The following is a 23756-nucleotide window of genomic DNA, read 5'->3' as shown; positions in this document are numbered from 1 at the left end:
AAAAAGGTAACATTACTTCATCAAGTGTTATAACGTGCTATAAATTCATTAATTATTATGTATTTGCCTATGTTTCAAGACTTGTTGGTCACCCTGTGTGTCACACACACACACACCTTATACACACTCATAAAAGTTGGAAAGATATATATCAAAATGGTCAGAGACATTACCTCTAGGTAATGTTAATTTTCTTCTTAATCTTTTTTAATCTCTTAATGTTCTTTGATTAATAAAACAAAAATTATAATAAAAATGCAATAAATGCTATAAAAATCTGCATCCACACTTTGCTCTCGCAGATTTGCTCAAAGCAAGCAGATGGCTGCTGGCCCTGTAACATTCTGTCTCCTAAAATTAGAGCCAGCAACTCTGGTGTGATGCATTGCATGAGATGGATTCAGTTTTTAAAACTCAGTTTTTAAAACGTTATCACAGAGCGTTAATCTCATCTGCAGGAGTCAGGGTGCATCTGATCAGCCTGATCATTGATGCAATGATGTGTATTGAATGCACACAGTGGACTCAAGCTGTGTACAAGGCAGTTCAGAAGACAGACACGTCCTGCTCTCATGGAGCTTTCAGTTGGGTTGAAAATCTCAGTTGCAATAACTGTACAATGCTGGTTTCTCTTTCTAGATGAAAGTTCCACGGAAGCGAGATCCATCTGCTTTGTTCACAATTGATTTTGTAAGTTTTCCCCCAGTTGTGTCATACAGCAGGTGCAAAATATATATTAGTCAAAATGAAATGGAAAGGATTTACTAATGAAAGTCAAACCAAGGCAAGTGCACTCACCAGAATCTTTGAGTGCCTGATGCCAGACATCAAGCGAAGTTCTAAGATAAGAGCCGCCCTTGAACCCTGAGGCTCTAAATCTCATGTTCCCCCTGGAGAGTCATGACACGGGGTGATAAGTGAAGTGAGAGAGTTACATCAAAGCACACAGTTAGCTCAGTAGAGGGAAAGGTGGATTATGCAGAGGTGAGAGGTCATGAAAGACATTATCTAGAAGGCTATTCCAGGCCTGGGTTAGTAACAAATGAGTAAGCTGGGAAAAGGTGGGGGAGGCATTCCAAGCCAGGAGAAGCAGCGTATTTAACTCACCAGAGGTTAAAACAATAGGGCAGATCTCAGTAATTGGCCATTTAGACTGGTGAGAGCAGTAGAGGCTTTACAAGCCATGGCAGGGAGCTAGACTTTTGTCAAACTGCAGGTGAAGGGAGCCGTGGAAGATTTATGAGCAGAGGAATGGCTGATGAACCTTTTGGGCATCTTTGTATAGGGTGTGCTCTGTGGAGAGGGCAGTAATGGGCGGAAGGAAGGCCCGTAGGGAGGGTGCTCAGTCAGTGGGAGTAGGAGATATTGAGCCAAGGTCATGGAAAGGGAAGGAGTGGCCAGAATTAAGGGACATTGCTGAAGTCACAGTGACATAATTTGGTGGCATCATTCACTCACTCAACAAATACTGAGTGACAGAATAACTTGAAATATAGTAAGTTCAACAGTCACGCGAGGTTATTAAAGAAAATACTTTGGAGCATGTCCTGTCAAAGTCGTGTTTTTGAAAGACACTTTGTGAAGTGCCTTTTTTTTATCATGATGCTGAATCGTATCTCATCTATTGCACAGTGATAACATCAACAACAATTACATCCCATAATCTTTTTAACCATCAAGCCCATTTGGCCATCTCAGGACTCTGTGACTAAGAATGTAGATTGAAATTATCTCCATTTTAAAGATAACACGAGGAGAATGGTGCTTAGGTAAAGTAAAAAACTTGCATGATGTCAAATATTACGTAAGTGATGTGTGTGAGTGTGTGAGTGTGTGTGAGCGTGTGTGAGTGCGCATGCATGTTGAGTTTTGTTAAGGTCATTCCACCAGGCTAAACTGCAAAAACAAATAAACAGTGAGTGATAAATTATATCTATGAGATAATTATAGCTTAATCTAATCATAATTAGGCCTCTAATAGCAAAATGAAGAGTTCCAAGAACATTATGAAAAATTTACATAAAACATAACTTTTGCTTCAATCAATTTAATCTGAAAAAAATTTATTTTTCAATTGCAAAATATGATGATTTAATTATTCTATGACCTGAGCTGTATTAACCAGCATTTCTCCTGCCCATGCATTCACTTCCATTAACTTGACAAGACCAATTATCTCCCTTTCAGGATAGAAGTCATGAGTCCTAAAAGAAATGTTTAAAAAATAATTATTGGGGTTTTATTCTTGAAAACACCCACTCTTCTTGGACATGTCTCCAAAAAGTAAAATTGTAGGTTCTAGCTGATGGTTGAAAACAGAACACTAAAGATAAAATAACTCAAAGACTTACTGATTTTCTCTGATTGATACATCGATGGACAAACTTGAAAATGAAAACGTCCCTTTCATCCTAACCATCCCTCTCCATTGAACACACTTTCAAACATCGTCCCCTTGTGTCTTCAAAACTCTTGCCCCTCTATTAGCCTTTCTATGCTCAACAGCCACGATAATCTTTTGGAAACATATATTAGAGTATTTTTCTTCCCAAATAAAAGTCCTTCAATGGCTCCCATTTCATTTGAAATTGGATTCAAGGTCATTGCTCTGGCCCACACAGCTCTGCTTACCTCTGAAATGCATCCGCTGTCCAGATTGCCTTCCACACCTCACCTTGCCCATCTTCTTCTTGACTCTTTCCTGAACATACAATATTCTTTTTGTAACTTTGGACCTTGCACACCCAGGTTCCAGAATTTTAGTATCTGGGATCTACACATCTTTCTACACATCAACCTGTGAGGGGGAGGGAAGAGGAGACCTTGCTGTAACATCATGCTTCTAGTTTGTCTCCTTCACTTAAAGACATTAAATTTACTCTCTTATGGAAAACTGGAAGCAATCCTGAAGACTTATGGCTGTTTAGAGAGCGATAGTAATTATGTCATGATAATGACTGAGTGCAATTTAATTGTGATTTGCTCATAAATGTCAGCCTCCGCTCTCGCAGCCGGAACTAGAGAGGCAAGTATCTGGTCTAGGGGAACATCGGGGCCCAGGATCTACCCATTACTGTTCAGGGCAGCAAAGCCTTGGGAGAGGAAGTGAAGACCTAAATTCAGGATGTTGACCAGTTTACTGCAAAAGACCAAAAGTGGGTATGGGGCCGGGGGCAGACCTATGATCTATTGGTTAGAGAACACAAAAAGGTACTTCCAAGACCAAAAGCTCCGTAACTATAAATTGTTCACAGGTATTGGAGGTGAGAGAGGTTAGCATAGATTTCAACATGAGGGACAAATAACCAAAGAGCCTATAACAAATGCATTTAAAGGAGGAGATCAAGGGACCCAAAGGTGGGTAGAAAGCTGGAGGAAAAGGACCCACTTGCAGGGTGTGTAGCAAGCAGCAGCTAAATCAGAGATACATAAATAACTCCCACAAATCAATAAGGTAAGGACAAATAGCCCAATAGAAAATTGAACATAAAATTTACAGGGGGAGGGATACAAAGGATCAATAAATATATGAAAAGCTATCCTAGCCTAGTGAGATTCAAATTAATACAACAACAAAGCACTACTCCTTACCCACGGGTGTGGCAAAAATTGAAAGAATAATAGGCATTTTTAGCAAGAGGTTGGGAAACAGAGACTCTCCTACATTCTGGTGGGAATGTACATGAGCAGAGCTCATTCAGAGGCGAGGGTGCATTAGACAGGAAGCACCCAAGGACCATTGATAAGGGGAGGGCTAATAGTTGTGGACATTGCATAGAACACTCTTGACCTCTAAAATAAAGCTAAGATTTCAGAGATATAGCCTTAAGTGAGAAAAACAGTATGACTCCAATTGGTAACAAAAATCATGGCCCCAGACGCTACAGGCAAACAACACAGTGTACATAAAAGCTCTTAGAACCAGGCTAGGAAGATTACCAGCTACACAGTCCGCAGGGTAGCTGGTAATTACCTGTGCAGAGAGGAGGGGTTTAAGAGGGATCTTGCTTTTTCTGGAGTGTTTGAATGAAATTATGTGGACTGGACAAGTTACAAAACACTGGAAAGTTGTATAATTTAAAGAAAGATACAGCCCTGGCTGGGTAGGTCAGTTGGTTAGAGTGTCATCCCAATATGCCAACGTTGCAGGTTTGGTCCCCAGTCAGGGTACATACAAGAATCAACCAATGATGCATAAGTAACTGGAACAACAAATCTCTCTCTCTCTCTAAAATCAATACATAAAATTTTTAAATTAATAAATGAAAGGAACAAATGTACCAACAAACATGTTGGAGAGACAGGGTACATACTTGGACATACTCCCACCTCCAGTTCTGTAAGGCACCATATGAAACTTCTAACATTAACTGGCTTGATTTTAAAACATTCTCCTTAGAAAACGAGATTAGAGAACTGAAAAATAACAAAAGAAATCAAACAGCATTTGCATATAACCTGTGAGTATAAACCTGGGGTATGAAGGAGCAGTTTCTAGGAAAGCTAACACTAAAAAAAAAAAAAAAAAAAGCAGCCACCTGAGTAGTTTCAGCTGTGATATCCTGCGTGCTCCCATTATTTGTCATAAGTACAGCGTTCTCTTTAGCTCTATATCCAAGATGCCAATTACTTAAAAAATAATCAGTTAGAGAACTGAGATGCCAGAACCTCAATGCTAAGACTTAGAGCTTACCTAGTTCATATTAATGATTTCGTAGGTGCACACATAGTATTCTAGACTGGAAACTAAGGGAATTTTGGTTACAGGAAACAGTAACCAACTCTGGTTAACTAGAGCAAAAGCAGAATGAATTGGGTGGATAAAAGCAGCTTACAGAAGAGCAGGGATAACTGAGAAACGAGGCTCAGAGCTAGGGCTGATGCGAGAACCCAGGTAACTGTGCTACATGAGTAGATGTCACTTATTTGATGCTGAATTTAGGAAGCTATTATGAAAATAACACACTTTATTGAGTTCTGGCAATATTCTCAATGCTGTATTAAGCCCCTTAAGTATATTAATTCATTTATTTTCTCCAATAATCATTACTATGTCCATTTTACAGATCAAGGATCTATCAGTAAACAAGACATAGAGTTGGGAGTTGAGTCAAGCAGCCAAATTTCAGCAGCCACTTTCTTTATTACCATGAAATTCTGCCTCTATTGTGTGAGCAGCAAAGCTTGTGTAGACTTTTTGTCAAGCAAATGGCACCTCAATGACCACATACCCCAGCCTCTCCCTGGTTCTGTGCAATAAACCGGACAAAGTGATACACGCTACTTCCAGAGCTCGCCCTTCAGAAGTTTCTGCAGGATCTTTCATGATCTCTCTTCTCCCACCTGCCTGGAGAGCATTAATGTCCTGGGTGACCTTGGAAGCCACATGGTGATACCAAAGTCTCCATCAGCATGGGCGCCTGGCTGACTGTGTGGAGCTCAAGCCCTCCACAAACTCCAAATCCTCCTTAACACGTGTCTCATAATAAAGTGTTAAGATTTCAAGATTCATCTTGCATAGCACCCTGCATCACCATAACTAATCCATCCAGACATGTAAAATGCACTAGGAAAGTACAGAGGAGAGATTGGATGTCTGAGAGCATCTTTCCGATGCAGGTGACATCTGAAAGTAATGGAAAAACAACGTACATCTTTCTGAAAATGTCTCCCAAAGTTCTCTAAATCTTAGGAAGAATCTGGGTTGGAAGTTGGAGGGCTTTGAGTAGCCAAAGATCCGAAGCGCTAGAATTTCCCAGGCTGCTCAGGACCCGTGCACCTGTGGCAAAGGCCAAATCCAGACGTGAAATGACAGTGTAGCTTTTCTCTGTTGGGACCCAGCTGGTCACTTCAATGGCTTTCCTGGGCAGCACTTCTTGCTCGAGGTTCGGGGCCAAAGCCAGTGGGGAAACGCACAAGGAAGGGCTACTCCCTTCTCTCCCAAGGGCTTTCCAATCTAGGGCTGGAGGAGCGCACTGGGCTTAAAATAGGGGGTAGGTGGTGGTGTCAGGTTCTTCCAAGCCTCCTCTGGCATCCTCCTGTGAACTGGACTTCAACAAAAACCACCCAGAAGGGAAGAGCTTTCTCAGTGTCTGTAAACCAGACACCAGAGTGATCTGGGGGAGAGAATCTCAAGTCATCATCTCATTAATTACTTCCCCTGGAGTTGTAAAGTGTCTGTCAAGGAGCCATTCAATCTATTTATAGCGTTGCCGCTATATGCTAAACACACTGACATATATCCTGCAACATAAGCCTCAAGATACGTCTCTGAGAAGGGCATTATTATAAGCATTTAAAAGGGGCTGCACGTGCCTCGGAATAAAGCTGCTCGCCCAGATCTGCTCAGGCGAGAAGGTTCCTAATAGGGAGTTAAACCGATTGTTCCCCCCTCACTTCCAGAGCTGTGTCCACCCCCATCGCTGTCACCTCACCCCCATCCTGTTTCCTTCCCTGAACTCTAGCTTTTTGAAATCTCCTTCCAAGTAGCTGTTTTCCCTCTGAGCTTCTCTTACTGGAGATGGAAGTCTCAAGATGTGCGCTCACCTCCCTCAGCCTCTGCAGACCTGAGAGGGAGGGGAAACGAAATAGCTCAGCAGATGTTTCCAGATGAATGTGTGTGTGTTTTTTTAAGTGCAAGTTGCAAATGTGGAGGTTTATTTTGGGGCCTGCCAGTGTTAGCAGCTGTTTGGGAAGACAAGTACCTGCTCAGACAATTTACACAGAAATTGATGGCAGGTTCACATGAAGAGCGGATCCTTAAAAAAAGATAGTCTGATAGGATTTCTTATAGAGACTCAGCATGCTTCTCCGGGATGGGTTTTGGGGACTGATTTGGACCCTATATTTACTCCTAAACCTTTGTGCTTACAAAAACGGCCACACAAAAGGGGAAGCAGAAATAGTGCCTCCAGACACAGCTTGGAGAGGACAGCACGACACCTAGAAACCCTGACACCCGGGGCTGGGCCTCCAAGTAGCTGCAGTGATGTTGGCTTTGGACATAAATATTTACCCTTCACTCCTCATTAAAATTCTGCTTCTTAAAATATTAAGCCCGAATCTCTGATTGCTGGATAATTAGTGGGGAAAAGGCTTTCGGGAAACTGAAGGGGTGTGCTTTTCACGCGGGGGTTCTCACAGTGGGGAAGGGAGGAGCCCCGAATTCCATTCCGTGAGCACTCTCTGCGCTTCTAGCTACAGGTAAGGGCTTAAGTATTGAAATTCAGAGGTAAGTAGGACACAGCCCAGCTCTGCAGCAGCTTAAATCTCATGAACATCATGTCACAAAGCTGATGACTGATCCCAAAGACCTCATGGAAAAATGCTCCCTCTGGCCCTGGCCAGTTTGGCTCAGTGGTTAGAGCATCAGCCTGCGGACTGAAGGGTCCCGGGTTTGATTCCGGTCAAGTGCATGTACCTCGGTTGCAGGCTTGGTCCCTGGCCCTGGTCGGGAGGCAACCAATTGATGTGTCTCTCTCACATGGATGTCTCTCTCACATGGATGTCTCTCTCACATGGATGTCTCTCTCACATGGATGTCTCTCTCACATGGATGTCTCTCTCTCTCTCTCTCTCCCTCCCTCTCTCTCTCTCTCTCTGAAAAGCAATGGAACAACATCCTCAGGTGAGAACACAATGTTCCCTCTGAATGGGAAGACCTTGCAAGAACTGGCGTTAGATGAGCTTAAAGGACTACCTAGGCCTCCACAGGGAACGTGCACCCGGGAAAATGGTCTTTGAAAAACCACGAGAGGTAATGGGAGGCTTGTGCAGGTTCCGACCTGACCTTCTCCAGGGTCATAGGCATCTCGGGCAATGAGCTGCTTTCGTTGGGACTTCAGGGCCCAAGGAGCTTGCTCTCCAACAGGCAGCCACAGCCGAGGGTCCCCTCTGGCAGCAACCTGTGTACAGTTACATCTGACATTCTTACTGGGCTTGTGTCATTTCGCTGCTTCTGCGGGGAATTTTTCAGCAAGTGCCCTAGCCCTGTGTCCTCCACTCGCAAGTGTTTTCAATGGAGTGATCACATCCATCTTGGCTTAAAACCCCTCAGCAGGTCACTTCCCCTGCACAGCACCACCCTTCTCAGAGGTCCCCAGATGTGCCGAACTACTTCAAAATCCCACGTATTGCAGATGTTCTCTTTCTGCCTGGAAAGCCTTCGCTCCTGATTTTTGCTTCAGAGCAGTAAACCATTCCTTACTGAGGACTAAGCTGTCTGGTGTCTCTAGGTCCAGGAAGACTTTCTTAACTTATTTTAACTACTTACCAGAGGATTTGTTTCCATTGATTTTTCAGAGAGAGAGAGAGAGAGAAACATTGATGTGAGAGAGAAACATCGATAGGTTGTCCCCGTATTTGCCCTGAGCAGGGATCGAACCGGCAACCTTTAGGTGTATGGGCCAAAGCTCCAAGCAGCTGCGCCACCTGCCCAGGGCTTACCCTGTCCTTCGTCTTTCCAGTGTACAAGGTACTCGCTTCTATAGGTTGTTATCCTATGGCATTGCCGTTATAGATCCCCATGCCTGTCCCCCAAACTAGCCACGACCCCCCCAAGGGTAGGAGCACCACATGCACTGCTACAGTTTCTCCCCCAGCAAACGCCCTGGCACACAGTGGGGCTCGTGGCGTGTCTTCCATATTCCTGCACCAGTCGGAACTGGGTGACAGGGTTCACACCAGCTCAGCCACCAAAAGGAGAGTGCTGGCTCACGTCAGCCGGAGGGTGGCCTGCGCTGGGCTCAGCATGGCCGTGCCCAGGGCCTCGCGCTGTCAGAGCGCGACCCCTCCCGACGCTGCTTCTGCTTCTCTCTGAGACTTGCCTGTATTTGCCCACAATTCTAATGGGTTAAGAAGTGGCTGCTTGGTGTTCTGCAGTTACATCACGGACGTTATGAACTAAAAGAAAAGAGAGAACCTCCCTCTTCAGTGTCCTCACATCACTGCCCGGGGAAGGATTCCAGTCGGCCAAGCTTTGGCCTCACGGTCACCGAGGCACGCGCTGAGCTTAGGGGGGAATGTACTTGTGGGCAGGTCTGGGTGGCGACCTGCTCACTGCAATGGCCATAGGGGACCGTGGGTGTCAGGCACATCGAAGCCACGCCGAGTGGGACAGGGGCAAAGGAAGAAAGAGGCAGAGGATGAGCCTTCGGTGGACACAAGCACCCGCCTGCTGCAGCTCCCTGCTCTGAGCGGCCGCAGCAGCTAGAGTGGGTGCTCAGTAGGTGCTCGCCTACAGAATAAATTTGTAAAAATATAGGTTCTGATTTGTTTATTTTTTCCCAGCAGTGACTTGTATAATTACATAGAAAGTGTCCGTCTCATGATTGCAATTTCATTTCTTTGTCCGAGACCCAGACACTCTTCAAGCTCACAATATACTGCTTTTAGTTTCCAACACAAGACTTTCATTTATATTAAGAGATTCTTCAATCCAGCAATCCAGTTGGTTACTTTTAGACTCCAGCCCACAAGCCCAGGCATCAATCTGTTTCTTACAAAGTGTTGTTTGCTGTGATAATCTCACCTCCATCCAGTGTTCCTATCTTTAACTCCTTGTTATTACACTGTGTAGAAGAAACTCAAGAGAGATAAGGCCGTGGGCTGAGTGGACCAGGCAACATGACCAGGCAGAAAAGCAACTTGTTTGAGAAATTGATACCCGACTTTAAGTATGTTTCTGCTACCGACTCACCTTGGACAGGCCACTTTGCCTCCTTGGCCATTAGTTTCTCTATACAAGAGGGAGATTTGATGACATCAGTGTCTTTCAGCTTTAATTCTCTGTACATCTACGTAAGAATCTATGAAAGAACAAGATTGGAGCAACCATGGCTCCACCCGAGCCCCTGGGACCCAGGACACGGCTCAGGCACCATTCATCAAGACTAACCTGGCCATCCACCCAGTGAGCACAATTTAGCTTTGTCCCTGGGTTGACCGAATTATCTGACTTCAGCCAATTCCCAAGCAGTATGTTTTACTCTTTCCTTCAAACATGTTATGCTTTTCCCAAAGTGTTAGTTTCCAGGAGCTTTGTTTATTTTTTGACTTGTATAGCTTTACTTACTCAGTTCCTTCCACCAGGAAAGCTGTGCTTCTCCTCTCTCACAGGGTGATATCCTACCCATCCCTGAAGGTCCAGGGAAGACCACCCGCTCTACGGCGGTCCTATTCTCCAGCTCACCTCCCTCCGTCAGAATGCCCCTCACCTTCCCCAGGGAGTGCTCACAGCTTCTTGTTTAGAGCTCTGAACAGCAGTGAGCACCCCCACTGTGTCACAGTTATTTGGGGATGTCTGTCCTCCCTCCTGCTGTAACACAAGCTCCTCCCCTTAGGACAGGGGTTCTTTGTCGTTGAGCATGGATGGGTTTTGCAGCAAGACAAGCCATAGTCAAATCCTAGCCCTGAGCCTTCTGCTTAAAAACCAAACGGAGAGTCTTGGTTCACATGAGTGGCAGGAAGGGATGGTGCTGGACTCAGGGATGACAGTGTCCAGGGACTCAGGCTGTCAGAACCTGGCTTCTCTTGACTCCGGTTTGCTTCTCTCTGAGAACTGGCTTTATTGGCCAACAAAACCCTTCATCTGCATGATCACCAAATTCCTTATCAGTGAAAACAATAACCGCCGGGATGGAAGAAAGACAAAGTGGAACCGTCTGCGGGAACCCACTTGGTGCTGTGCTCTGAACACGGCGCAAGTCCGTTTCGCTTGGAGTAAGTGGCCACTCACGAGGGCTGTGACGTCCTTCTTTATGCTATGCTTTGAACGAAATTTCAATTCTTCCCGGGCCCCGGAAAGCTGGACTTAATCCGAGCCCTGCTGTGTGTGCTAAAGAGCACGCCGGCAGCTCCTCGCTGCTCCTCGCCGAGCAGGAGGCCGTCGGACGGGTGTGCCTTCGGTGGGCATTTCGGTTATTTCCAGTGTTTAACTATTGCAAGTAAAGCTGCTGTGTGTTATGTAGACATATAACTTCTCGGGGCTAAGTACTAGTGGAATGGCCTGGGTCAGAGGATAGTACAAGTTGACCTTTTTTTTTTTTAAATATATCTTTATTGACTTCAGGGAGAGGAAAGGAGAGGGAGAGAGAGACAGAAACATCAATGATGAGAGAGTCATTGATCGTCTGCAGCCCACAGCCCGGGCCTGTGCCCTGACCAGGAATCGAACCCCAACCGCCTGGATCCCAGGTCGACGCTCAACCGCTGAGCCACGCCGTCCGGGCAAGCTGACCTTTTTAATAGCCTGCTGGGCACTGTTTCCTAAATGGGCCTACCACATCTCCCTCCCAGCAGCGGCCTGCGAGGGCTCTAGACGCTCCACATTCTTGCCGACAGTTGGGACCGTCAATCTTTTTAATTTAGAAATTTGGGAAGGTGTAGAGTGGCCTCTCAGGGTGGTTTTAATTTGCATTTCCCAAGGGAGCACTGACGATGATATCTTTATCCGTGCCCGTGGGCTTTCCATATGTCTTCTTTGGTAATGAGTCTGTTCAAATGCTTTGCCTGTTTGATTTTTTAATTGAGCTGCTTGTTTCCATATGATGGCGTATTAGGGGCTCTTGGCATATCTGAGGTGTAAGTTATTTATCAGGTATATGCTTTGCGGATACTCCCCCAGCCTGCAGCTCTTCTTATTCCTTTAAAAGTGTCTTTCAAAGAGCAGAATATTTACTCTTGGCTATTCCAGTTTACCAAATTGTTCTTTAATGAATGAGACTTTTAACGCCCCAGCTAAGAAGTTTTATTCTTTTCTTTTAGAAGTTTTATAGTTACATGTTCTCTGTACTATAATGCACCAGGTGCAGAATAAAAACCTTAGAACAGTGCTCTTCCTTGGCTGCTATGCTATTTCTTTGGCTTTGTATGGAATTCTAGGTTGAGAGGCTTGTTTATTTGCTTGTGTTTTCAGTCCTTTAAAGACATTTTTCAACTGCCGTCTCACATGCACTGTTTTCAATGAGAAATCTGCTGTTATTTTTAACTTTTTTTCTTTATAGGCAGAGTGTCTTTTTTTCTCTGCTTTGAAATTATTTCACTTTATCACTGGTTTTAAGAAATTTCATTATGTGCCTTGGTGTAGTTTTCTCCATGCTTCTTGTGTTTGGGTTTCATTGCATGTATTGAACCTGTGGGTTTATAGTTTTCATCAAAGTAGGAAATTTGGGGCTATTATGCTCTCTCTCACACACACACACACGCACACGCAGGCACACACACCTCCTTTTTGGAGACTCCAATGTTACACACCTTAGTCCAGTAAAAGTCTTCCCACAGCTCACTGAAGCTTTGCTTATTTTTTTATTCTGTTTTTCTCTCTGTGCTTCATTTTTGTAGCATCTGATTGTCATGTCTTCAATTGAACTCCTTTTTTAAATGTAATATTTATTTTGCTTTTATTAATTGTATTTTCACCTTAGGTGTTTTATTTTCCTCTCTGGGAATTTATTTCATTTTTTTATACGTCTTCCACATCCCTACTTTTTAAACATAAGGAAACCATTGTGAGACCTGTTTCAAAGTCCTTACTTGCTAATTCTAATATCAGCATCTGTTCTGAGCCAGTTTCAATGGGATGACTTACCCTCACATGATAAGCCATGTTCCTTTGAATGCCTGGTACATTTTGTTAGGGCTCCAGACACTGAGATTTTTACCTGGGTAGGCAAAGGATAATTTTGTATTCTTACACACATCCTTGAGCCCTTTTCTGGGAGGCAGTTAAGAGTTACTTGAAAACAGTTCAATGCTTTAGGTCCTTGAGGACCAGGCAGTGTTCAATGCAGGGTTGTTATTCCTTGTTATGGATGCAAAACTCCCTGTGGCCTTGATTCTTTGCCCTGGGAATCTAGAGGTGTCCAGTGTAGCTGGTGGGAACAGTCACGACTCCCAAAACTGTGTGAGTGCTGAGCTATGATTCTTCTGGTGATTCTCTCCCTGACCTCCGGGAGCTTCCTCCAAGCATGTGCTACTGATCAGTACCCAGCTGAATATTTCAGGGAAATCTCTGCAATCCTCCCAAGTTATCTATCTGTGCAGCTCTCGCCTCTCCAGTATTTTGTCTTGTAAGTTCTTAGTTCTTTGGTCTCCCTGGGCTCTCAGCTCTGTCTCCTGGACTCATGGAGTCCACAAGTTCTACCTTGCTCCCCATTTCCCACACCAGACCCTGGAAACTCCCTCAGGGAAGTAAGTTGGAGTCTACCTTATTTCTTGTGTTTCAGGGCCTTGCCCTTTGTTGCTTGTTTTTTCAAAGTCTTGCAAAGAGTTGTTTCCTATCTTCTGTTCATTTTTTAGCTGTTTCAGGTGGACCAACTTCTTTCCATTTATAAGCATCTTCACTAAGTGGCCCTGTCTTTCTCTCCTACCAAGCTTACTCACACCTCTTTTCCCAAGCTTATAATACTTTCACCAAGATCTCTACAAGTTGATGGCTTCTCATCATTAACATACCAGCTCTAATGCCAGCTCCCCTAGGAAACCCCCGGCTATGCTGGCAAAGTGGAACACCTCTCACTGCCCCCCACCACCACCACCACTCAGTCATCTCTGCCCAGCGTCAGGTTTTATTTTCTCTATAGCACTAATGTCCATCTACACTTACTCAACTGACTTCATTACACTGAGTAAATGTTGACAGAAAGACCATGTCAAATATTCAAAGAATAACTCAAAGTAGGTTTAAAATATGTACATGTGGGAGTTAGACTATTTGGAAGTGACTTAGAAGGAAAGGCTTGCTTCACATAACAAAGGAGCCTAGAGTAAGACAGTTCTAAGGTCAGTTAGCACAGTGGCTGTGACCTCATCAAGAATCCAGTTCCTTTCTGCCTTTCCGCTTGTCACCCACAGTGTATTGATTGTCATCTCAGCCCAGCTCCCCTGGTGTCCCAAAAAGGCTGTCGTAATGAAACAAACTCTCCTCACAACTCTACAGCCAGACGTTGGTACCTTCCCAAGTTAACTGATGGTGGTGGGAATGGAAATTACCAATATTGTCTTAAACTAATCAAGATGCTCTTTTATCCCAGCTGACTCATCCTCAACCCCTGGGTTCAGTTGCTCAATAATTTATTTTCACCAAATATGACAAACCTGACCAAACAGACAAGGAGAAGATGGCATTTGCAATGTGAGCAATCTTCTAGGAAAGCGGCCAATAAGTAGTATTTTCTAGGATTTACTGGCTCTACAATTGGGAGTCATCCATATGATAATATCACATGCAAAGGAAAATCATTGACTGAGGCTAACTCAGCACCATGTGCTCTGCTGGGTCTTGACTCAGTACTTCCCGGGACCACCCTCTAACGTCCCATCATTCACAGGTAAGGCACTAAGGCACAGGGACATCGAATCGCCGGCACAAGGTCATGTATTGTGTATGGGACAGAAAGAATAGCTCCCTCCCTTTAAATGAATAGGTGATATTTGCTGTATGTTTGGGTCCTAGAAAGGGATCATATGCAAGTCTCAGGAAAAGACGACATTTGTACTCTGAACTCTAATCAGGAATAGGAATGTTGAAGGTGACACTCAGACCCGGAGGCCTGTCAGCATGTCACTGTCTGCTGCGCGCCCTAGTTAGTCGCTGCTCTCACTGTGTCTTTCAGAATAGCCTATTTTGGTCCCAAAGCCATCAGCAAACTTGAAATAACTGAACCATGTAACAAGGGCTTATAAAAAATATAAAAAAGAAAGAAAGAAACGCTTTCAGAGACAGATGCCCTCCCTGTGGTTGTACAAAGTCTAAACCTCTCATCTCCAAAGGAGGAATTCCAGGAGGGCCCCTGGGCGCCCGAGGCCAGCTGGTGGCAGCGGGGGCGGGGCATCAGAGGGACAGGTCAACTTCTCTTCCAGCTTCTGCCTTTATCTTTTGTGGAGACTCATCCCGGGTAGCGTGAGTCAATAAACTCGCCACAGGTTTATTTTTCCTGGTTGTTTCTAGCTCAGCTAGGGGAGCTGCTTTTCACAGATGCACACATTAATAAAAAGCCAATTTTAAGCTCCACGTTGGAAAAAAGAAAAAAACATGGTGTCCTGCAAAATGTGTGGATCTTGGGGTCTCAAACTTGCATTGAATTCTTGCTCTGCACCAGGATGACATTAAGCCATCCCTGTCTCTTTAAACCTTCCCACTGGCTGAGGTTAAGAGGGATGAGATGTATTTGCAGGGTTACCGTGAGAATTTAATAAAAAGAAACAATCCCAGTGGCCTTCCAGATGCTCAGTGTGATATTAAATGAATATTGATTTCCCTCATTTATTCCCTGTCTTCTCTCATTTTGACCATAACTTGATGAGACTTATTTTGGAAAATTTAATGGACTTGAAGGCAGGAAAACTGAGCGCCCTTCCTGTCCCTAACTTTTCTTCCGCGGCTCTTGTCAGCAGGATTGGGGGGGGGGCGCCCCTGAGAGCACACAGAGCAGCTCTTCTGCTGTCCTGGAATCCTGTCCCCTTCCTCCTTCACCTGCTCCTGTCTCAGTCGCCTTGGGGTAAGGACCCATCGGGCCACCTGGCATGGTGGCCAAGAGCTCAGGCCCTGCCTCCCAGACCCGCTCAGACATTAACTGCCCTTGTGATCTTGGGCAAGAAGCGTGGCTTCGTCACTGAATTTCGGGTGTTCACTTATAAAACGGGATTCATAACAGTACCTACGTCATAAGGTTAAGATAAGCGCTGAGCGACATGGAATTAACAGAGCAGAGTCCGGTGATATGCATTATACATGCTGGCTGTTGATATTTTTATTTTCTTTAAGGGAAATGTCAATTCTAAATGTCTGTTTACCTGTTCCTTTGTGTGGTGATACATTGACTAGTTGACACAAACATTTATTCAAGACATATTTCCGGAGCGACCGCTGCATGTCAGGCTCTCCAGAGGGTCTAGAGAAGCGGAGGCCGCGGTCCCCATCCTGCAGGAGCTCGCGGTGCATGAAATAAAGTGCAGGGCAGACGAGCCACTGACTGCAAGACGCTGGCGGGTCCTGCAGACGGCGGTACAAGGAGAGCAGTGAGGACCCCTCACTTCGCAGGAAACCAGAAGGACCGTGAGCCTCCGTGTCTCACGGCTGCCCAGTCACCACATCCAGGGGGACCTTAGGAGCTGCTGAAGGTGGGCTCAGGTCAGGGCTCTCGCGACACAAATGATTCCAATTTGTATCTCATGGTAGCTTCCCCTAAGCCAATTTGCCCAGTAAGCTCACGTTAATTATAGGAGGTTTTCATTTTCTTGGTCTCCGTTGGTTCAGCAAAATCCTTACTGGAGGAAGGCCGTTTGCTCTGCTCGGGAACCTTCCATGGCCACTTCTCCCGGGAAGCAGATGGGATGGGGCCATTCGCAGTCCTCTGAGATGGTCTGCAAGGAACCAGAGGGCAGAACCCAATCATTAGCAAAGAGGCTTCCTCTGAGAAAATGTAGAAAAGATGGGTAGCGAGGTGGTTTTAAAACGTAAAACAATGAGAAGTGAGTTTTGTGATGATTTTAATCATGCATGAGGGGACACTGTGTTCCCTCTTGTTAACCAAAGAAGAAAAAGAGCCTGGGCAGACGTCAGGTTGGAGCCTGAGTGTCGTCTCTAATTGGTTGTGTGTTCCGGAGCAAGTCAGAATTGCTCTGAGCTTGTCTCCTTCTTTGTGAAAAAAGGAAAATTATGAGATAATGAGTGCTTAGAAAAAACTCCACAGAGTCGCTGACCAACAGAGGACATCTAGTAAATAGAATCCATTAATGATAATGGTGATGCTGATGATCAGTAACAATTTTTTTAAATCTGCGCTGCTCATTTTAAATGAAGCCTGTCAAGAAACCTCACTGCAAGCTGCACAAGCCTGCGATTATAAACTGGGTTAAGAGATTGGGAATCCAGAATAGAACATGAGATAATGGCCCAGGAGGAAACCAGAGAGAGCCTTTAATACTTTCATTAGGAGAAGTAACTGAAGCATGTCAGGGTCCCCGCGGACCTCAGGAAGACCGTGTGGAATTGAGAAGAATTACAGAAAACTGTAAAACTAACTTGTGTTTCCCGAGAGCTTGCGAGAAGATTCTGTCTGCTTCTGCCTTAGGCAGGGGAGTCTTGGGAAACTGCAATGGCCAAGGGTCACTCGTGGAGGGCTTCTGTTGGGTTAGTGGGGGGATGTGGGGCAGTCATGCTCACCTGGTGTAACATAAAACTTTCAGGGGGGTGCCTGTGGCCATGCATCCGTGCGCAAGGCCAAGCTCACGCTGGCTCTCCCCGGGGTTACAGGGGAGGTGTTCCCAGGGATGCCTGGCAGCAACTGCTCTTTAAAGAGCGGCCCAAACTAATGTTTTTAACTTTTATTCAAAAGGGCAAGAGATGTGCTTATCATTTCACTGATGGGCTTTCCTGATGGAGGCAGGGGGTCCCTTCTGTGTGTCAAAGCCCTGGTGGGTGAGGAGAAGGTGAGTGGTGACAGTGACAGTCAGAGGCCCCCTCCCTGCCATGGCTCTGCCCAGGCTGAGCCACCCGTTCTGCCCCACGCCCCACACAGGTGACATGTTACCTGCACAGGGGAGGGAACCGTGTAGATGGGCTCGGGCAGGGGAGGGAAGGGCCCGGCCTGGGCGAACACTGCTTCCCGTGGCTGCCCTTCACCTTCACACCTCATGGCCTTTCCCGGGAGTGGGAAGTAGCTTCCTGCGTATGTTTAGTGGCTTTTATTTTATTTTTTAGTGCCTGGAGGAAGTGCACAGAAAGGGGATCTGTCATTTATTGGACTTTTACATGTCCCGCGCTTTCTTTAAAGTAGATGTACTCCTCACACTGGCCCTAGAGGGGAAGCGACATTGTAGGGTGAGGAACAGAAGCTCGAAATGTTTGGCGACTGTTCCGTGACGGGGGCAGGTCACAGCACCATCGCGGGGCTGAGATGTGACTTTTGTCGTGTTTGACTGCGAGCACCGCCCTCTTTGGTGTTGGAGAGAATGTGCCCCGGGGACAACCAGCTGTTTCCTGCGATGTCCTAACCCGTGTTTCCCACAGGCCGCGTCCCAAAAGCTCGACCGTGGCCCCTCCACAGACCTGCAGTTATCCGTACATTCACCTGAGGGGCCGTTTCAGAAACTGTGGCATTGTATTTATTACTGAGTTCTGAGGGTGTCTGCATTAAGTCGGGCCGTCAGTAAGGTACATGAGAAGAATTCCTCTCACCACCAGGACAAAGAAACCCCGCCTCTGCCGCCTCCGTCTATTGTCTCTCCCACTTGCCTTTGCCCACAGAGAAATTCAAACTGAATTCGCAGCAGGAGGATAAAACTTGAAAAGTAATAACCAAACGCTCGGCTTTGGGGAACTAACCATTTGGGGCATGAATCCACAGCTCGGCCATTTTTCTACAGTAACGTTTCCTTCATCACATTTTCCTCATTAACAATATTCTCAGGCACCAGACACAATTCTAGAAGCTACCTCCATATCCTCTTGGCATTTGGCTGGGTTACAGACATAAATTAATAATATTTTCCCACCCAGCCAGGGTGGCTCAGTGGCTGAGTCAACCCATGAACCAGGAGGTCACGATTCTATTCCCGGTCAGGGCACATGCCCGGGTTGCGGGCTCGATCCCCAGTGGGGGGCGTGCAGGAGGCAGCCGATCAATGACTCTCATCATTGATGTTTCTCTCTCTCTCTCCCCGTATCCCTTCCTCTTTCTAAAATCAATAAAAACATATTTTTAAAAAATTTAAAAATTACATTTTCCCATGAAACAAGCTACGTCAAGAGGCTGGGAGTGCTGGTGACTTTCCTGGGATGTCACCCAGAGAGATAACCTAGCAGACAACCATGACAATAATAAACATGACTCATAATTTAAAAACGATGACAGGCTGTCTCCTTACGATAGGCCGGCTGTACTAAATGCTTTCTCTGTATTGAATCCTCACAATGAACCTGGAAATAGCGACCATCCCTTTTAACAGATAAAGAAGCTGCAGGTTAGCGGGATGTGAGCACACCCAGGTCATCCTCTGGGGAGGGGTGGAGACGGGGTCCCCCTCCAGGTCTGTCTGCCTCCAGACCCCACGCTCTCTGCACTACGGGGAGCTAGCGGCCTCTGAAGGTGGGGTAGGTCCCCCTCCTAAAAAAAGCCGAGCAAGAGGGCGAAGGGAGAGCAGGGGGAAAACGGGGAGTTCGCTCCATGGGGAGAGTTCGAGTCAGCTCCTCGCTTTCAGTGCTGCTGCTTTAAGCCCCTGAGACCCGTGGCCTGCCCCGGTAACATGTACTGTGTGTCTGCTCTGCGGTGCTGTTCATTTTAAAAGGCGGGGATTTATGAGCCTGCACGCCCCGTTTCACAGCGGGGCCTCCCTGGGAAGCAGCTCCCGGGGGCTGCCGGGGTCAGCACGCTCATAGCTGAATTGGCTGCACAGAGGAAGGAACGGGGCCTGGCTGAAGGGACATCATAGGCAATTGTCACCAGCACCCAGGAGAGGAGGCAGAATTGGTGGCAGTGTGGAATTTAGCTCAAGTTGGGCTTCTCAAGGGGGTTTCACTGCCCTCCCGACCAGCTGCCGCTACTTAACTTGTAGGGCGTTTGTTTCCAAAACCGCTGTGTGTCCATTGCAGGAAACGAGGATACACAGAGAAGCAAAAATACATTGACATTCACGTTATCTTGTTCTCCCAGACGACTACTGTCATCAGATTGTATCCTTCCAGATCCCATGGAAATGAAATTACAAAAAAAACCCTACTGCGTCTATTTTAAGAAAAGCTATTTTTCTATAAAAATATATATTTTGAGCAATTATTCATGCCAGTAAGTTTTGCACTGCAGCAGAGGTTAGAGATTGGTGGCTCTGGTTACCCGCCTCCCCTGCCTTCCGCATAGCAGTTAAAGGGGTGAAGTAACCGACAGTAGGTGGTAGGGGTGGGGTCCAGTTAAAAACAGACCCCTTGTTATTTTATATTAGGCCCGAATGGCACGTTCCTGAGGCTGCCTGGTGCCGTGAGCACCGAGCGTCGTGGGAGTGTGAGGCCTCTGCCATGCTTGGAAGTGTGGGAGTTCCCTGCTGCCCTGACAAACGCCTTGAGCCAGGAGGCATTAACTAGCTCACTGTCCCTGAGGGTCAGTCTGACACTGGTCTCACTGGGTCAAAGTCAAGGTGTCAGGAAGGCCAAGGTCCTTCCAGTGGCTCTAGGGAAGACTCCGTTCCTTTGCCTTTTCCAGCCCCCAGAGGCCACTGCATTCCTTGGCACAAGGCCAAGGAATCAACATCTCAAGGTCATCAACATCTCAAGGTCATCAATGGACATCCCTCTACCCCTGCTTCCATCATCATCATCATCATCATCATCATCTCTCTAATTATGGCCGGGAAAGTTCTCCTCTTCCAAGGATGTATGTGACTCGGTTGGGTCCACCTGGACAACACAGGATATTGCCTCCATGTCAAGGTCTGTAGCCTTAATCATATCTGTGAGGCCCCTGTTCTGGAGATGAGGGGGTGGACAGCCTTGCAGGCCTTGCCCTCCCCTCACTCGGTAAACCACCGGAGAGCACAGGGCATTGTCTAAGCAGTTTCCTATTGACGTGCACTAAGGCCGCTGCCAACATTTTTTGCTCTATAAAAGGTTCCTTATAAAAATGAATATAACTAAATCTTTGTTTAGCTTTAATTGTGTCCTTAAAGAAAATTACTAAAAGCAGGTTTCAATGAAAACATTTGTTCGTTCATAGAGCTTTTCCACATTCAGTGCTCAGTAACCATTTCCTGAGCACCTACTCTGTGCCAGGTATGGTTCCGAGCAACAGGATTCATTAGTGAACAAAACAGATGAAATATCCCTGCCGCCGTAGAGTTCATATTCTGTGGGACACTGATGGTTACTTACTTTTGGCAAAAGGGAAACTGCTTTTGACACTGATTTTTCAATTACCTTTGTTCCATGTGACTCCCTTTCTTAGGGAACCAGTTCTGATTCTTTTTTAAATTCAGTGTTTTAAGAAAAATATGTATGTTGCCTGGCTGGGGTGGCTCATCAGTTGAGCATTGGCCTATGATCCAGGATATCATGGCTCGATTCCTGGTCGAGACACACACCTGGGTTGCAGCCTCAGTTCCCAGTAGGGGGCATTCAGAAGGCAGCAGATCAATGACTCTCTCATTTGGTGTTTCTAGCTCTCTCTCTCCTTCTCCCTTACTCTCTCTGAAATCAATAAAGACATACTAAAAAAAAAGAAAGAAAGAAAGAAAGGTATTTATGTTTACCTATGCTCATCAATCCCTTAAGCTGGTATATAGAGAAAAATGCATTTTGCTTACGTTCAGAAGTCCCAGGCTGAAGACTCAGATCTACTATGTCTTCACAACTGGAACTTGGAGTGAAGACTCAGATCTACTATGTCCTCACAATGGGAACTTGGAGTGAAGACTTTGACCTGCTATGTCTTCACAATGGGAACTTGGAGTGAAGACTGGGACCTGCTATGTCTTCACAATGGGAACTTGGAGTGAAGGCTCAGATCTGCTATGTCCTCACAATGGGAACTTGGAGTGAAGACTCTGACTTGCTATGTCTTCACAATGGGAACTTGGAGTGAAGACTGGGACCTGCTATGTCTTCACAATGGGAACTTGGAGTGAAGACTCTGACTTGCTATGTCTTCACAATGGGAACTTGGAGTGAAGACTGGGACCTGCTATGTCTTCACAATGGGAACTTGGAGTGAAGACTCTGACTTGCTATGTCTTCACAATGGGAACTTGGAGTGAAGGCTCAGATCTGCTATGTCCTCACAATGGGAACTTGGAGTGAAGACTCAGACTTGCTATGTCCTCACAATGGGAACTTGGAGTGAAGACTCAGACATGCTATGTCTTAACAATGGGAACTTGGAGTGAAGACAGATCTGCTGTGTCTTCACTATGGAAACTTGCAGTGAAGACTTGGATCTGCTATGTCCTCACAATGGAAATTTGGAGTAAAGACAGATCTGCTGTGTCTTCACAATGGAAAGTTGGATTGAAGACTTGGACCTGCTATGTCTTCACAATGGAAACTTGGAGTGAAGACCCAGATCTGCTGTGTTCTCACAGTGTGAATTTGGAGTGACCCTCAGCATTACAGACACACGGGTGGAAATAGGGTGTATTTTGTGTCTGGAGAAACTCTTAAGTCATTTTATGTACATCATGTCAATGTGTTCTAGGAAATTGAGGCACAGAGAGTTTAGGTAACCTACCCAAGGTCACAGAGCTAAGAAGCATTGGAATCAAGATTCAATCAAGGCCAGCCTGACCCAATAGCCTATACCTGTAATCATATTAATCCTTGTTATGGATAAAACTTTGTCCCCCAGGCATGCATACTGAAGTTCTAGCCCCTAGTACCTTAGAATGTGATCTTATTTGGAAACAAAGATGTTGCAGTATAATTAGTTAATATGAGATCATAATGGAATGGGGTGGGCTCCTACACCAATATAGCAGGTGTCCTTAGAAAGAGGGAAATTTGGACACAGAGACAGACACACACAAAGGGTGAATATCATGTGAACAGGAAGGCAGAGACCAGGGTGATAACTCTTAGAGGCCAGGAACTCCTGAGAAGTTCCAGAACTAGGAAGAGGCAGGGAAGGATTCTCCCTTCGAGGATTCAGAGAGAGCCTGGCTCTGCCAACACCTTCACTCACACTTCTCGCTTCCAGAATTATGAGAGAATACATTCCTATTGTTTTAAGCAACCCAGTTCTTAATACTTTATTATAGCAACCCTAGAAACCTAACACAATCCTCACCTACATTGTGGAGATATATTAGTGTACTTTTCACTTGGAGGCCATGGAACTGACCGTGTGCTGTTCTTTCTTGGGTTGACAGGGCATTCAGAGCAGGGAATTACAGCAGAATCTTAGCACATGTCCATCAACTAAATGTCCCTGTTGGGATCCTGCCATTACGGCTTTATTTTACTTTTACACTAATGTATTTGTAAAAAAACCCTACTGCATTGCCTTTTTAATATGTTTTTTTAATTGATTATTTTTGGAGATAGAGGAAGGGAGAGGGATCGAGAAAGAGAGAGAAACATCGATCAGCTGCCTCCCACACGCACCCTGACCAGGGAAAGTACCCGCAACCTGGGTACGTGCCCTGACCGGGAATCGAACAGGCGACTTTTTGTGCACAGGATTATGCTCAAAGAACTAAACCACACCAGCCAGGGCTGCAAGCAGGTTTTTGAAGCCACTTTCAAATTGCACGTTACCTAGTCACTAAGGTATAAAAACACAGTTCGAGAATCAGTTCTAAAGGGAGACATGACTCACTTAAAGTCACTGGTCATTTGCAGTAGATAAAGGCCACAACCTGGCCAGGCCGTACGCCCAGTTCAGAGGAACCCCCTCACCCTGGCGCATCACACAGGGAAGGCCTCCTCCAAACACCTGTCTCCGTCCCTCTTACCCCTTCCTTGTCCTGGCTGGACCTCATGCCCACCTCACCTGGACTCCACCTCTTTTTTTTTTTAATATATCTTTATTGATTTCAGAGAGAGGAAGGGGGGGGAGAGAGAGATAGAAACATCAATGATGAGAGAGTCATTGATCGGCTGCCTCCTACACACCCCCAACAGGGGATCGAGCCCACAACCCGGGCTTGTTCCCTGACTGGGAATCAAACCCTGATCTCCTGGACCCTAGGTTGATGCTCAGCCGCTGAGTCACTCCCAGCCGGGCTGGACTCTACTTCTTAAGCCAGCCTTCCCTGGGGAGCTCTGAGTGCCCCAA

Source organism: Miniopterus schreibersii (genome assembly GCF_964146895.1).
Source record: "Miniopterus schreibersii genome assembly, chromosome: 1".
Classification (NCBI taxonomy): domain Eukaryota; kingdom Metazoa; phylum Chordata; class Mammalia; order Chiroptera; family Miniopteridae; genus Miniopterus; species Miniopterus schreibersii.
Note: the sequence above shows the minus strand (reverse complement) of the source record.